The sequence below is a fragment of the Onychostoma macrolepis genome, chromosome 07, assembly GCF_012432095.1.
Source record: "Onychostoma macrolepis isolate SWU-2019 chromosome 07, ASM1243209v1, whole genome shotgun sequence".
Classification (NCBI taxonomy): domain Eukaryota; kingdom Metazoa; phylum Chordata; class Actinopteri; order Cypriniformes; family Cyprinidae; genus Onychostoma; species Onychostoma macrolepis.
Window position 1 is genome coordinate 6,913,554 of NC_081161.1, and position 14,025 is coordinate 6,927,578.

Sequence of the window (14,025 nt, forward strand, 5' to 3'; positions counted from 1 at the left end):
GCTGTCAGCAGATATTAGCATTGAAAGTATTCTCTTTTATTTACAAAGCTCCTTCATCTACACCTTCTCAGGTTTTCTCAGAGGAAGACTGAAGCCAGGCAAAGGTTGTGCTTGTTTAAATGCTGCATATTATTCTCTTATCCTGTCAGCTTCTTTAGAGCGTTTAGCTCCTTTATGGCACTAACCGTATCTGCTCCCACCCAGAACGCTCATGATATTTCAGAACAGACGTTAGGATGCCCGCGTGAAACCAGAATGATGGATGTGAGAATCTCTTCAAGCTTCCTGTCAAAAGTTTTCAGAAAAAAGTTTTTGGAGACTGTGCTGGGTTTCTTCATTACAACAATTAGAGGTAAACTGTTACCTCATTAAACAGATTATTACAAGCCAGTAATCTTCGATATAGAACAAATTTAATGTAATTACAGCTCTCCGTGTCAGGTTTATGAAGGGAGCGTTAAATTTAGGATCACAGTGGAGGAAGTATTGATTAATGTCGCCTTTGAATGGACACTGAGCAATTACAGAATATTAGATCCGATGAACAAGATGGTGTGGTTGTTCATCGTGACTGCATTTATCAGAGCTGGGAATAATGGAAGATAAAAAAGGCAGGCATATTATGAACCATATAAGCCTCTTGAACAAGGCTCATGAATATTAATTGATGTAACATTCACTCAGTCAGACATGATAAAGATGGTAAGTTAGAGCTAGTTGTATTAAGATTACCATTTACCAACTGGGCATTTGTATCGAATGCCAATGCAACTATTTGGCAAAGTTTGTGCTATAGGTCTTGAAGATGCTGTTTTAAATGGTCAACTTTAAGCAAAAGTAAAGACATAAGTACTTGAAATTTTTGAAAATTAAAATGCTTGCTACCTCCTTGCACAAAACTTCATAAAAACATTTTACAAAAGCTACAAAAACTTATCTGTTGGCTAACAAAAATGATTAGCAATGCTTTCACCTGATCATTTTAGCCTAAATATCAGCACAAATAAACTATCTTTATTACTGACTGGGCAACTCGCTGAAAACAATTTGCATTAATGTGAAACTAAATGAGCCTTGACTGACTGAAGCTTGACAGATGCATTAAGAGCAGAGTCCAATGCTCTTTTAAAGAGTACTGTACCTGTAATACATTGAACATATTAGCCAGGATGCATAACCACATATCTGAGCCCGCAGATTTCCACAGAATTGGAATCCCATCATTCACTAAATTATACACATCCTGCACTCTTTTAGATATTCATTTAACAACTATTTTTGTGCTCGATAATGCTTTCAATTACCATTATTTCCACCTGCATATTCTGCCAATTTTCTCCCATAATCAGCACAGAAAATGTGTGTGTGGGGAGGGGAACTATTTTTATTTTTATTACCACAAAAAGTTACCGTATAATGTTAAGTATAAACATGTCATTTTTAATTGTTTTAACTGTAATTGATATTTCTTTTTTTTCTTTGTCCACTCAAAAATGATGATAAACAATACCAATAAATAGTTAATATTTTCTACAGTTAGCTTATAAGGACAAGAAATACTTTTGTTTTAGTTGTACCAATGCCAGATACAAAACAGTATATCCTTTTGTACCCAACTCAGTCAGTTCCGTCAGAAACTGTACCATTGTGCATTACTTAAATAATAATGCTCAAAAAATAATCTTTAATGCTCTAAAGTAGCGTAACCAACTGACTGCAAATGTTAAAATGTCTTAAAAGATACCATACTACAAAAATTGCCATAGCATACTACTGAAAAATTGTTTTTCAGTTTTTTTTCCCCTGTTCTTCATTATAGGCCTATACAACTGATAATTTGCTATTCTGTTTCAGAACATCTACGAGCACAATAACCCACAGTTAATCAGCAAATCACTAAACAATTAAGATTAAGAGTTCAAACAGGAATAGTTAATATACAAAACATTTAACAATAGTTTAAAATGGCAAAATATTGAACAGTTACAAACCAGCTTATTGTACAACTGTAAGAATAAAACAAACAGCATTCGCTCAGTAAGTGAGTAACTCACTCATTCACATAGTCATTAATCAACATACAGTTACTAATTGTGGTGTCAGATGCAATTGTCCAAATTGTCCAGGCAGCATCTATAAAATGATTCTACCGCGGAACGGTTGTTACAGTGTGTTTCAGCTTTACCCCGCACATTTCTCTAAATTGCACGATAAAACTGAAGGGCACATTGTTATAAGATATGGCAATTTTAGAGCACACACTACAGATAATAAAACATCAAAGTTCAGTCTTAAGGTCATAAAGGGACAAGAAGCTAATCGTAGCTTTCAGTCACGTGACCGGCTCGAAGACATAGAACTGCAGCACAAGCGTGTCCATTTTTCATCTGTTTCCCAGCCGCAAATATTTAGATCACCTCTCAAAAGAATAAAACAAAGGTATTTCTGAACAAAGTTTTGGCCATATGCAATCCATATTAAGCACCTGCGGCAATATTTCAATCATTAAACAGTGTGACAAAACGTTCTAAAAACACTTAAAGTGCCGTAATGTATTTAAAACGGTAATATTAATATACTTCATGCAATCTGCATAAAAATAACTGGCGGTCAGTGGTGCAAAGCTTCGTTTTGCCCTTCAGGTGAAAACTATCAATTCGATGTTAGAGGGAGTGGGTGAAGTGAAATTCTTGCCTCTAAAAATAGACTTTGATATCTCTGGATTAGAAAACCATACATCCAATTTACCAATTTGAAGAAGACACTACTATGCATCTGTGTAGCAAAATTCATGGGTCAGTTGTTATGCACACACAAGTTATTCAACACGCTTCAACTGTCTACTACACTAAAGACATTCACAAATGTTAGTTACTAGAAATTGGTTGTCACCTGTACCACGGCAGATCAACATTGTTTGTCGTGGACAACTACTGATGTATAATGCTATAGTATAATATATGATAAGACACTTGTTCTTTGCTTTGTTTTATTTTAAATAAGAAGGTGTGACATTAAACTATATTACAGTGCTCATAAACGCACACAAAACTCAAGTGCATACGGAAGGTGGGGTTCTAGCAGACCAATCACAGCGCTTGCGGTCCGCGTAGAATTGACGCGCTGTTAGGTTTTTGGAGAGGTGCACGTCAGGTACGGCGTAGGTTACGGCGCAGGCCTGTGCGTCTCTGCGTAGGCTATGGCGTAGGTTCGACGCAGAAGTATAAATTGGGCTTTACCCCCAGGGCATCCAAGATGTAGGTGTAGGGTTTGATACATAAATATAATTTAATTTAATTTAGCTCAAAGGGAATCATTTGTGATTTTATAGGGAATTTGAACAGTATCACTGTTTTGCGGCTGATCACTGAGTCGGCAGCTATTCACTGAACGAGCCGCATAACATTAATTCTGCACTGGATATTAAAATCCAAAATATAGTGAAAACACTATTAATAAGCACAGTAACAAGATCGGCAGATTAAGACATTAACTTGTAAGCACAAAACACAAGATACTTCTCTTTTAAACATAAATACGACTTTATTTATATAAACCTAAGACATAAACTAATCTAACACATGAACACAAGCAGTCACACATTCATACGTTGCAGAAAGAGAGAAAGGAGGAGTTTAGAGAATGAGAAAGTGAAATCCCAAGTTTATAGCAATATGTGCTATTGCATAGACCTGAACGACCATCAATCACGTAATTAACCCTCGCATTGAGTTTCTCAATTAGGCTAAAATTTATATTAAATGCGCCAGTTCAGTTAGACATGGAGGTACTTGCTTGCGTTGTCTTTGTGTTACAGGGATTCCCTTTTGTCATCGTTGTTGCAGGAAAGGGGTTTCCCGAGTTGGTGATTGGCTGGAAGTTCAGTAGTCGTTGAAGGAGATTGCAGAGTTGGTCTGGTTGAAGTTTTGAGGCGGTCACAGGCTCGAGTTGAACTCGGAGACAAGGCGTGGCGGCAAAACTTAAACTGAGAACACGAAACTCGCAACGGAAAATAAACTAAAATAAAAGAAAGAAAGAATGTAACGAGACTAGGTGGTTTTTCTTCTCATCGTGGTGTTAAGTAGCAACCGGCCTGTAGGCCAGAGCACGCTCAAAGAGCGCTAAAACAGCGTCAAAACCCGGTGGCGAGAAGAGAGAGAGAAGGGCGAGAAGGGAGAAAGATTGATGGTGTCCTGAGTTTTTAAACTCGGCTTTTGGACACATCCCATCTGGTGTCTTGACCAATTAGATAGGCTATTATCTTAGCTAGGGTTGTTCCTTCCATCATAAATCAGCATGTTATCAGTCACATGGTCCGAATTTTACACACTCTTGCAAAGTATACTTTTGGACAGAGGTGGGTAGAGTACCCAAAAACTGTACTCAAGTAAAAGTAAAAGTACTTGAAGAAATATTTACTCAAGTAAAAGTAAAAGTAATAGTCTGAATAGTTACTTGAGTAAGAGTAAAAAAGTATCGGATAAAAAAACTACTCAAGTAGTTAGTTACTAGTTACTTTGGATCATATACTGAATATAATCTATTTTTATTTAGATATATAGATATTTAGATACATTTTTATACACACGCACACACACACACACACACACACACTGCCGTTCAAAATACCTTTAATTTTTTTTTTATGTAATTTATTTCAGTGATGCAAATCAGAATTTTTATCAGCCTGATTTATTATCAATGCTGTTCTTTTTTAGCTTTCTAATCATAAAAGAATCCTGAACAAACTGTCACAGGTTCCAAAAAATATTAAGCAGCAAAACTGTTTCCTGTTGAAAAAAACAGCATATGCTGGTTAGGTATGTTTTGAAGCATGGGATGCTGGTTTGAACTGATTTAAGCTGGTCCAACCAGCTCAAGTAACGAAGTAAAAAGTACCGTTTTTCACTAAAAATGTACTTGAGTAAGAGTAAAAGTACCGTTTTTCACTAAAAATGTACTTGAGTAAGAGTAAAAGTACCCATTTTAAATATACTCTAAAAGTATTAGTTACCCAAAAATGTACTCAAGTAAATGTAACTCGTTACTACCCACCTCTGCTTTTGGATGTGATTTCTATAACCAGAATACGATACATTTGACAAAGAATCAGTTGGAAGAAACATTTCAAGCTAGAATTGTCAAACTCATACATACCAAACACTAATAACCCTTAAAATCGTTCAATAGTAAAAAGACATACATAATATGTGCTTAAAACATGATAGTCTAATGTGTGGGTTACATACATAATATAGTGTTATGCCTAGCAATGTCCTTTTAGGATGATTTTATGTGCATATGAAAAAGAAAGTCTCTGTGTAGGACATAGGGATATGTTCGGTGAAGACCAGATAGAGGTTAAAAGGTCTCCTAAAGAATTTCAGTCTCAGTCTTTGTCTTGTATGTGTGGGGGAAAAGTCAATCTAAAGAAGCTTGTGATTTCCAGCGTGGAACGCATGTGATGGCCATCTCTTTGTCCATCAGTCTTGATTACTTGTCCCAAATTTGACGATCTCCTTCCTGCATTGTACTTATCAATAAGTATTCTTTTGTCTTAATGTTGCGAGCTGTTCTGTGAAAGAGGCTTGTTGGTTAGGCTTGCTCCAGACTCATGGCGCCAGAGTACCATGGACAGATTTATGAGTCCTGTTGGGCTTCTCTGGAATTTCGGCTCCTCATGTTTCGATGTTCTGATCGAATCTTAGTTTTGTCTGACTCGTTCTGATCCTACATAGGTGACTTTGTTTCTTCAGTAGAACACAAACGAAGATTTTTAACTCAAACCATTGCAGTCTGTTAGTCCTATAATGCCAGTCAATGGGCACAGAATCTTTGAGGGGGAAAAAAACATGCACAGACAAATCCAAATGAAACCTTGCGGCTTGTGACGATACATTGATGTCCTAAAACACGAAACGATCGGTTTGTGCAAGAAACTGAACAGTATTTATATCATTTTTTACTTCTGATACACCGCAATGTCCGACTGTCACAACGTCCCGTGCGTGACGCGTCAACCTGCTCTGGCACATAGATATATATACATAGATGCCTCATTAGCGACGGTTTCTATGAGCCGCGATACGTAAGGATCTACATATATAGGACATCAATGTATCGTCACGAGCCGTAAGGTTTAATTTGGATTTGTCCGTGCATGTTTTTTTCTCTCCCAAAGATTAAGTGTGCCCATTGACTGGCATTATAGGACTGACAGACTGCAATGGTTTGAGTTAAAAATCTTTGTTTGTGTTCTACTGAAGAAACAAAGTCACCTACATCTTGGATGCCCTGGGGGTAAGCTGATAAACATCAATTTTTCATTTTTGGGTGAACTATCCCTTTAACATTTGAACTCATTTCTATTAAAAAATTTATTAATTGAGTTGAATCTAAATAACAGTTGAACTTATTTTAGATCAACTATTGGTCTGCACTGCTACATTTCACTCAGTCGCGGTTTATAGAATTTACTTAAACAATGTAGCACTGGGGGACATGCTATGTAATCATGTAAGTAAACAAGTAGACAGCTTGTTATCCTTTTAAACTAATATGTCCACCCAAAACAATTACTACCAAAAGTAACAGAGACCTCAATACCTGGTACACCATACACAATGACGGTAACAATTAGTGAATAGTCTATGAGTATGAATGGGTCATTTTTGAGTAGAAGATGAACTCCAGATGTCACAAAACAGTAAATTACTAAACCTAACAACAAAAGCAACCATAAAATAGTGTAAATACAACTCAAAAACAGTGCAAAATGTTACCTTTTACTTAAAGAATCCTTGTAAACATAACAAACAATTCTAAGTAAAATATACTTATAAGTTCAAACGTTAATTTCTACAAGCTTAAATTGAGTAATAATATAGAATTTACTTAATTTTTTAAATTATTGCCTGAACTAAATTATTTAATGTAGAAATTACATTTGTTTTTATGTAGTATTTACTTCACCACAAAATCATTTTTCTCAGTGCAGGCTGTTGTTTTCTCAGCCCTTACAGTATTTTTTTTTTTTAAATCCATTAGATGATCTGTGTACATTACCTTAGTGCGGTAAGTCTACGAAGGACATGAAAGCATAAGCACTGATATTAAGTATCTAGTTTATTTTTTAAATAAGATTTAAATATTAATATTTAGTTTTGTTTGTTGTAGTACTGGTTGCAAACTAGATTCATCTCTTACAAAATCATGTAGTGGTTTGTTAGCTTGGTGTTTTTTCAAAAGGACTGAGGAAGATCATCATAATTGCACATTAGCATTTATTGCAGAGGAAAATAAAATATTAAACAGCTGCAGTGGAATACAAATCTATAAGCAATTTAGCCCAAGGGATCCTCTTGGTGTGCAAGCAGAACAAGCCTGAGTTAAATTAACCACATTAATCTCATAAAATGACCACATTCTCAAGCAGAAACAACCTCTTATAAAGGCTGACTTAAAATGCACTGCTTACTCTTCTCTATATTTCCATCATATGCAACTGCTGAATTTAAGCAGGGTATGTATTTTTCTTACAAATGCTGCAAACACTCCACAAAGTCTTAACTCTAAATAAAACCTCTAAATATACTTTCCAAAAAAAGGATATATGAATAATCAATCTCAAAATCATGAATCACAAATTTGTTGAAATAGGGTTGTCCATGTGTTTAACTAATCCACTGATGATTAATGCGTATCTTGAACTTTGAAGAAGTATATAGAACTAACCTTTCGGGGGAAACTTATCTAAATAACCTGCTAATATCCAGTTTAAAAACAAGACTATTTGCTTTTCCAGACACTGCCCAGTTGGCAATAGAAACATCTCTTTTTGGGCAGTGTGGAGTCAGTGGGGTGAAATGCCACGGTTCTGATGTGCAGCTTGTGCTTTGAAAATTAATTTACATCAGAAATGCAAAGTAAAGGGGGCAGACATCAAATACACGCAGCTCAATTGATGTTTCTATTTTGTTGTTTGTTTGTGTGCGTTATCAAGACATGGAAATGGAACTGCCTGCTGCACAGCTAAAATACTGGCAGTGAATTGGATCGTAACACAATGCCAGTTCATTTCTCTTATAAAAGCTAAAATGATAAACACATTTTCTACTGCTGATATCAGGGACATTGGGCGAAAAAAAAGTTTAGAAATAGACTTGGTCTTATGACTTTTGCATGTGAGTGTTTATTCAGCTTTGGTTCAGACTGAAAATTAAACTGAAACATTTTACTTTTCAAATGCCTTTTATGAATAGATTTTGTTTTATTCTAGTCCCAGATTTTTACATCTTAAACTATGAAAATCCATCAAAATGTTATATGCATTTTAAAAATATGATCTAAACAAAGTTTGAAATAATTATAGTCCATTTTAATGTTTTAGTGAAAACTAGTGCTGTCAAGTGATTAATCGCAATTAATCGCATCCAGAACAAAAGTTTTGTTTACATAATATATGTGTGTGTGCTGTGTATATTTATTATGTATATATAAATACACACACATACAGCATATATTTTGAAAATATTTACATGTATATTTCTATTTATATAATTTATATATATATATATATATATATATATATATATATATATAAATCTATTTAATATAGAAACATAATATATTTTTCAGAAATATATACATGCATGTGTATGTATTTATATATACATAATAAATATACACAGCACACACACATATATTATGTAAACAAAAACGTTTATTTTGGATGTGATTAATCGCGATTAATCGTTTGACAGCACCAGTGAAAACATTTCAAAAATTGACAAAATATGAAATATAACATATGAAGTAAACTCTTGTGAACAGAACATTTTTGTGTCATTTCATGCTACATTTTTGTCAAATGTATGAAGTGTAAAAATTACCATAGATAACTATATTGTTTATATTTAAAGGGGTCATCGGATGCCTATTTTTCACAAGCTGATATGATTCTTTAGGGTCTTAATGAAAAGTCTATAACATACTTTGGTTAAAATTTCTCAATGGTAGTGTAAAACAACACCCTTTTTACCATCAAAAACAGCTCTGCACACAGCAATCTGTTTTAGTGCATGTACCTTTAAATGCTAATGAGCTCTGCTGACCCCACCTCTCTCTTCTGTGGGGAGAGGAGCCATTCTCATGATAAGGTTTACTTTAACCTTGGAACTCAAGTACTCCAGAGTGCAATCTGGACGATTGGGGCGGAGCGACACATTGTGTCTACCCCCGCCTACCCCCGATTCCATTGGTTTAAAACACGGCAAATCTTATTGGTGTAGACCCGAGGATGCGCATTCCTTTGTGTACGATTTTGTAATTGATTTGGCCATATTACAGAAATATCATTCTAACTCTAGAATCATAGGCCTATCTTAATTATTATCTGTTTAGTAACCATGGTAATTTTAGTCTGAAGAAGTCATTGTTTACAAATAAACTCTTGATGACGGCACCTCCGGGTTGTTCAGGCAGAATAGCGCTTCATTCATATTTCCTTGAGGATCGGCAGGCCGCGGATCAGCACTAAATTGGGATTTTATACGCAAATTATGATAATTTACTGTATTTTAGAGATGGACAAACACAAACATTAGCGGCTGATTTTACGTTTTAAAGCACAACCGTTTTTAATTGTTGTTTAAAGAGATGAGTTATAGCCTACGTTGCTCAATGCGTCACAAACTTGTAAGTTATAAAGTGCTAATAAATTGTTTTCATGGCAAGCTCAATGTTTCCTTGTTTATATCTTAATAAAATATTTGAGCCTATATTGATTCTCTTACAATTTGTAAAGGTTCCTATCTTATAGTAAATAAGTGTCTGTGACATCAGATATTAAAAATCCAATTATTCATGTATCCTCACCCTCATTGTGTGTGTGTGTGTGTGTGTGTGTGTGTTATAATCTGTGTACGGGATGAATTTAGATTCAGTTATTAACACTCGATCATTGTACCCATATAGACCTGCATAACTATCGAATATTAAATCACTCAGAGCTGTAAATCTGTGCAATAGGTACATATAATATTGTTTCAGCAAGGTTTTTATTCCCATTATCCACACATAAAACCCCAGTTTACGCTGATGGACTATTTGATATTGTCTTATTTGTCACCCCAGTTGTTCTTTAAAATAAAACCATTTGCGGGTTTGTCTTACTGAACTACAGTGAATTATCATCATATCCTAAGTTTTTGCTTATCCACCGATCCTAAAATAAAGAATATTGGCTACATATAAATATACATTATACAAAACAGCTAAATCTCAAACAGTGGATCATTTTTATCAACATCGCCCAGCTAAAACTGCTCAATGTTTAAGTAGGTCTGCTTCGTGTACAGTGAAAGTGCAATAATATCTGACTTCATTTAACGTGCAACCCACCTGTTGAGATTGAGGACCACTATTTACGTTCATCACACAGAAACATAATTAATATTTCTCATAGGTGAGGCTATTTATAGCATAGGTAGGACTATATTATGGCCACGAATTAAGAATTTGTTCCCCAGACTGAATTTGTGAGCCGCTCATATTACAAAGCTCTGTTCTGCCCGAAGTACTCGGAGATCCCGCCACCAAGCGTTTGATTGGAACTTAATCTAACTAATTCGTCATAAGTTTAAAAAAAACACATTTGCTAATTGATTCTAACTAAAATCGCTGTTGTTAGCACTTAATATTTCTGTAGTACAGACAAACAGCTTAGATCATTCATAAAACCGTATATAAAAGAATGCTCATGCGCAAACGTCTACACCAATAAGATCTGCTGTATTATAAACCAATGAAATTGGGGGTGGGCGACACATGTAGCGACACATGTAGCGACACGTGTAGCCCCACCTTAATGTGTCGCCCCGCCCCATCGTCCAGGGTGCACTCTGGGGCTACTCGCGGAACTTGCTAACTAGCACATTATTGGGAAAGGCGATTTGCAAAGATTCATAAAAGAACCTTATACTCACTTCTTCTGTCGGTGAGGCTGGATCACAAATGATTCACTCAAACATAAATGCATTTAGGTAGATCGGGGATCGGCGCATTCCCTTCAAAAACAAAGGTAATTTGTGTCTCTGCTCTTCAGCGGCTCAGATGTCGGGAGTAAATGATGACTGCTATGTTCATTATTACATCCAACATGAGAACACCTCAATCACTATGGAGACATTCTTGTCTACATCTGCTTCAGAGTCGAAACAATGGCAGATTGATGATACATAGAATGCTAGCTATGAAATAATCCTTCACTAGTTTGCTCCGAAAATATTTTCAAATACCATTTCCGTCATCATCATTTACACCACAGAGTGCTATTAAATACAATATATCATTTGAGATGTGGTGAAATGGCAATGTGATTGAAATGTTCATGACTTTCAGACAAAATGATGTAATTCTCCTGTCATATCTGTCTGCTGTTGGACTGTGGTGGCAGACCACCAAAAATGCCAATAGTTGAAGAAATACACATTTGTATAACCAGTTCAAATTTAATTATTTATTAAAGGCATAGTCTTGAAAATCTTTTAAACATCTAAAGAATGGCAGAAAACCAGCACTCGGCATTGTTGTGCACAATGCATCAGACGGTCCATGAATGGTCCGTGGGTGGTTTTGATCTGTTTCAGATATTTATTTATAATGAAAAACGTTCTAAACTGGCTAAATTCAAAAGACTTAGGCAGGAGCTGGCAGAAATGGAAAGCCAAAGAGAAGGGAAACATAATGTGGAGAACATAATATCCAGGGATCACAAGCAAACCAAAGGTAAACCTCACAGCTCCACAGGGGAGGAAATGTTAAATTAACTCTGCATCCCTAATACGCATACAGAAAACATAAACTGCCATATAACATACCCATACACCAGAAGTCACCTTGGCCATATATATTATCCTCAGTTTGAAGCACAACAAGTGGGCAAAAACATTACAATTTGGGTATGGGTAAAAGGTTTGGCTTTGCTAAATTTCAGACTGGCTATTATCATGGTTTTGGCAGCTGTGTTTCTCTCTTTGGGATGGATTCCTTATTTGGCAGCTATATGGTGTAAGATCAGTCTGCCATCAAAACTTAAAGTTGTCACATTCACTTAATTCGTTCAATAAACCAGTTAAAATCCAACACATTTTCCATAAATGTTATTTACAGTTTGTGCACAAATAGTGAAAGGTAAAATACTTGCATCTGACTCTGAATAGGATGACTGGATAAACAAATTAGTTTTTCTTTCAGTAAATATTAACAATGGCAATCCTATTCCCATCTTCAATAAACAACAACAACAACTTCATGCTTTTACACAGTCTCAGAAGCACATTATTGATGGTCTAAAAACCTGGGTATAACCAAAGAGTATTGAAGACCAAAAGGCGAAACTCTGATGCGTTTTGGGTAACAGCCCTTCGGTAGCGCGGCCGCCATTTTGGGGTGAAAATTCCAACTGGATAATGTTACAGATACACAGAAATAGACAGAATAACAACAAAAGAGAAGTCAAAGTGGAATAAAAGAACGCAATGTTGGGCAATCCACTGCAAAAACTATCAGTGTGACAGTAAAAATCTTGCCTTTCATCATTTTTTTCAAAGAACCTGACAGGTGAATATTCACAAAAGTGTAAAAAATATTGTGCGTCCCTTGTGAAAAAGAAGTGTGCTTAATTTCAGTAAAAGTGCTTAATTTTTTAAAAAGTATACTTTTAATAATTGAAGTACACAAAAGTTGTGTACTTCAATTATTAAAAGTATACTTTTTAAAAAGTGCACTAGCAGATAATATAATATAATCTAAATTAAAGGCCACTTAAGTGTACTTAAAGAGAGTACACTTTAATGACAATAGGTCTTAACATACTTAAGTGCACTTTTTAAAAATGCACTTTATAATAATGTCTAATTAAGTATTACTTAAACATACATTTTACATAATTATGATTTTATTGTGTTTTAAATAAGTACACTTATTTTGATATATTTATCAATATACTAAAGCACATGTAAAATAATTGATTTTAATTTCAACTTAAGTGTGTTCTTCAAAATTACATTTGTTAATGTATTTTAAATGCATTTAGTCTGTAATATATACTATGTGCATTAATGCACTTGAAATGTATTTTTCTTCTAAACTTAAATACACTTTCTTATACAGTATATTCCAATAAAACGTATTGTTGAAATTTTCATCACCAGCTCTTGCACTATGAACTCTATGAAGTTTAATTTTCGACATAATATTTGACATACAGTGTCATTTATGACAGTACTGTATTTGTATGTAATAGTACTGTACTTTACATCTGTGTACAAAATACTTTCAATATCATTATGTTGTTCTCACTTAAACACAGATTTAATTGCATTAATTGCAAGCAAAAGTTTAACAGATCTAAACAAAATTAATTTGCATTCAAATACATTTGATTTTAATTAGACTAGGCCACACTCCACTGAAAAAAATGACTGACTTTTAGTTAGGTGAATGAGTCATGAATGAGTCTAACAATAGTCTTTGGTCTAACTACACAATGAATTAGGACAACTTGAACTTGAACAGAAATGAAAAGTAACGTCTCGGTTACGTACATAACCCTCGTTCCCTGATGGAGGAATGGAGCGTTATGTCGTGACGACATAGGGGATTTACTTAGGAGCCCCAATCATCTCTGACTAAAGAGAAAACGCCAATGAATATTGGCTAGTGGATTTGCATACCTGCGCCACTCCCGTGCACACGGGTATAAATAGGCGGCAGGTGCATCCACTCATTAGGTTTTACGCTGAGGAGCCGAGAACGAGTCCCTGGCAACCAGCGATGGTTCGAGATTGTGGCATGGGGACATAACGTCTCTGTTCCTCCATCAGGGAACGAGGGTTACGTGACGTAACCGAGACGTTCCCTATCTGTCGGTCACTACCAGTTATGTCGTGGCGACATGGGGACCTATGGAAAGCGCCACAACCTGAACCCCGTCACAACCTTGTGGCATGCAGATGCTGACAA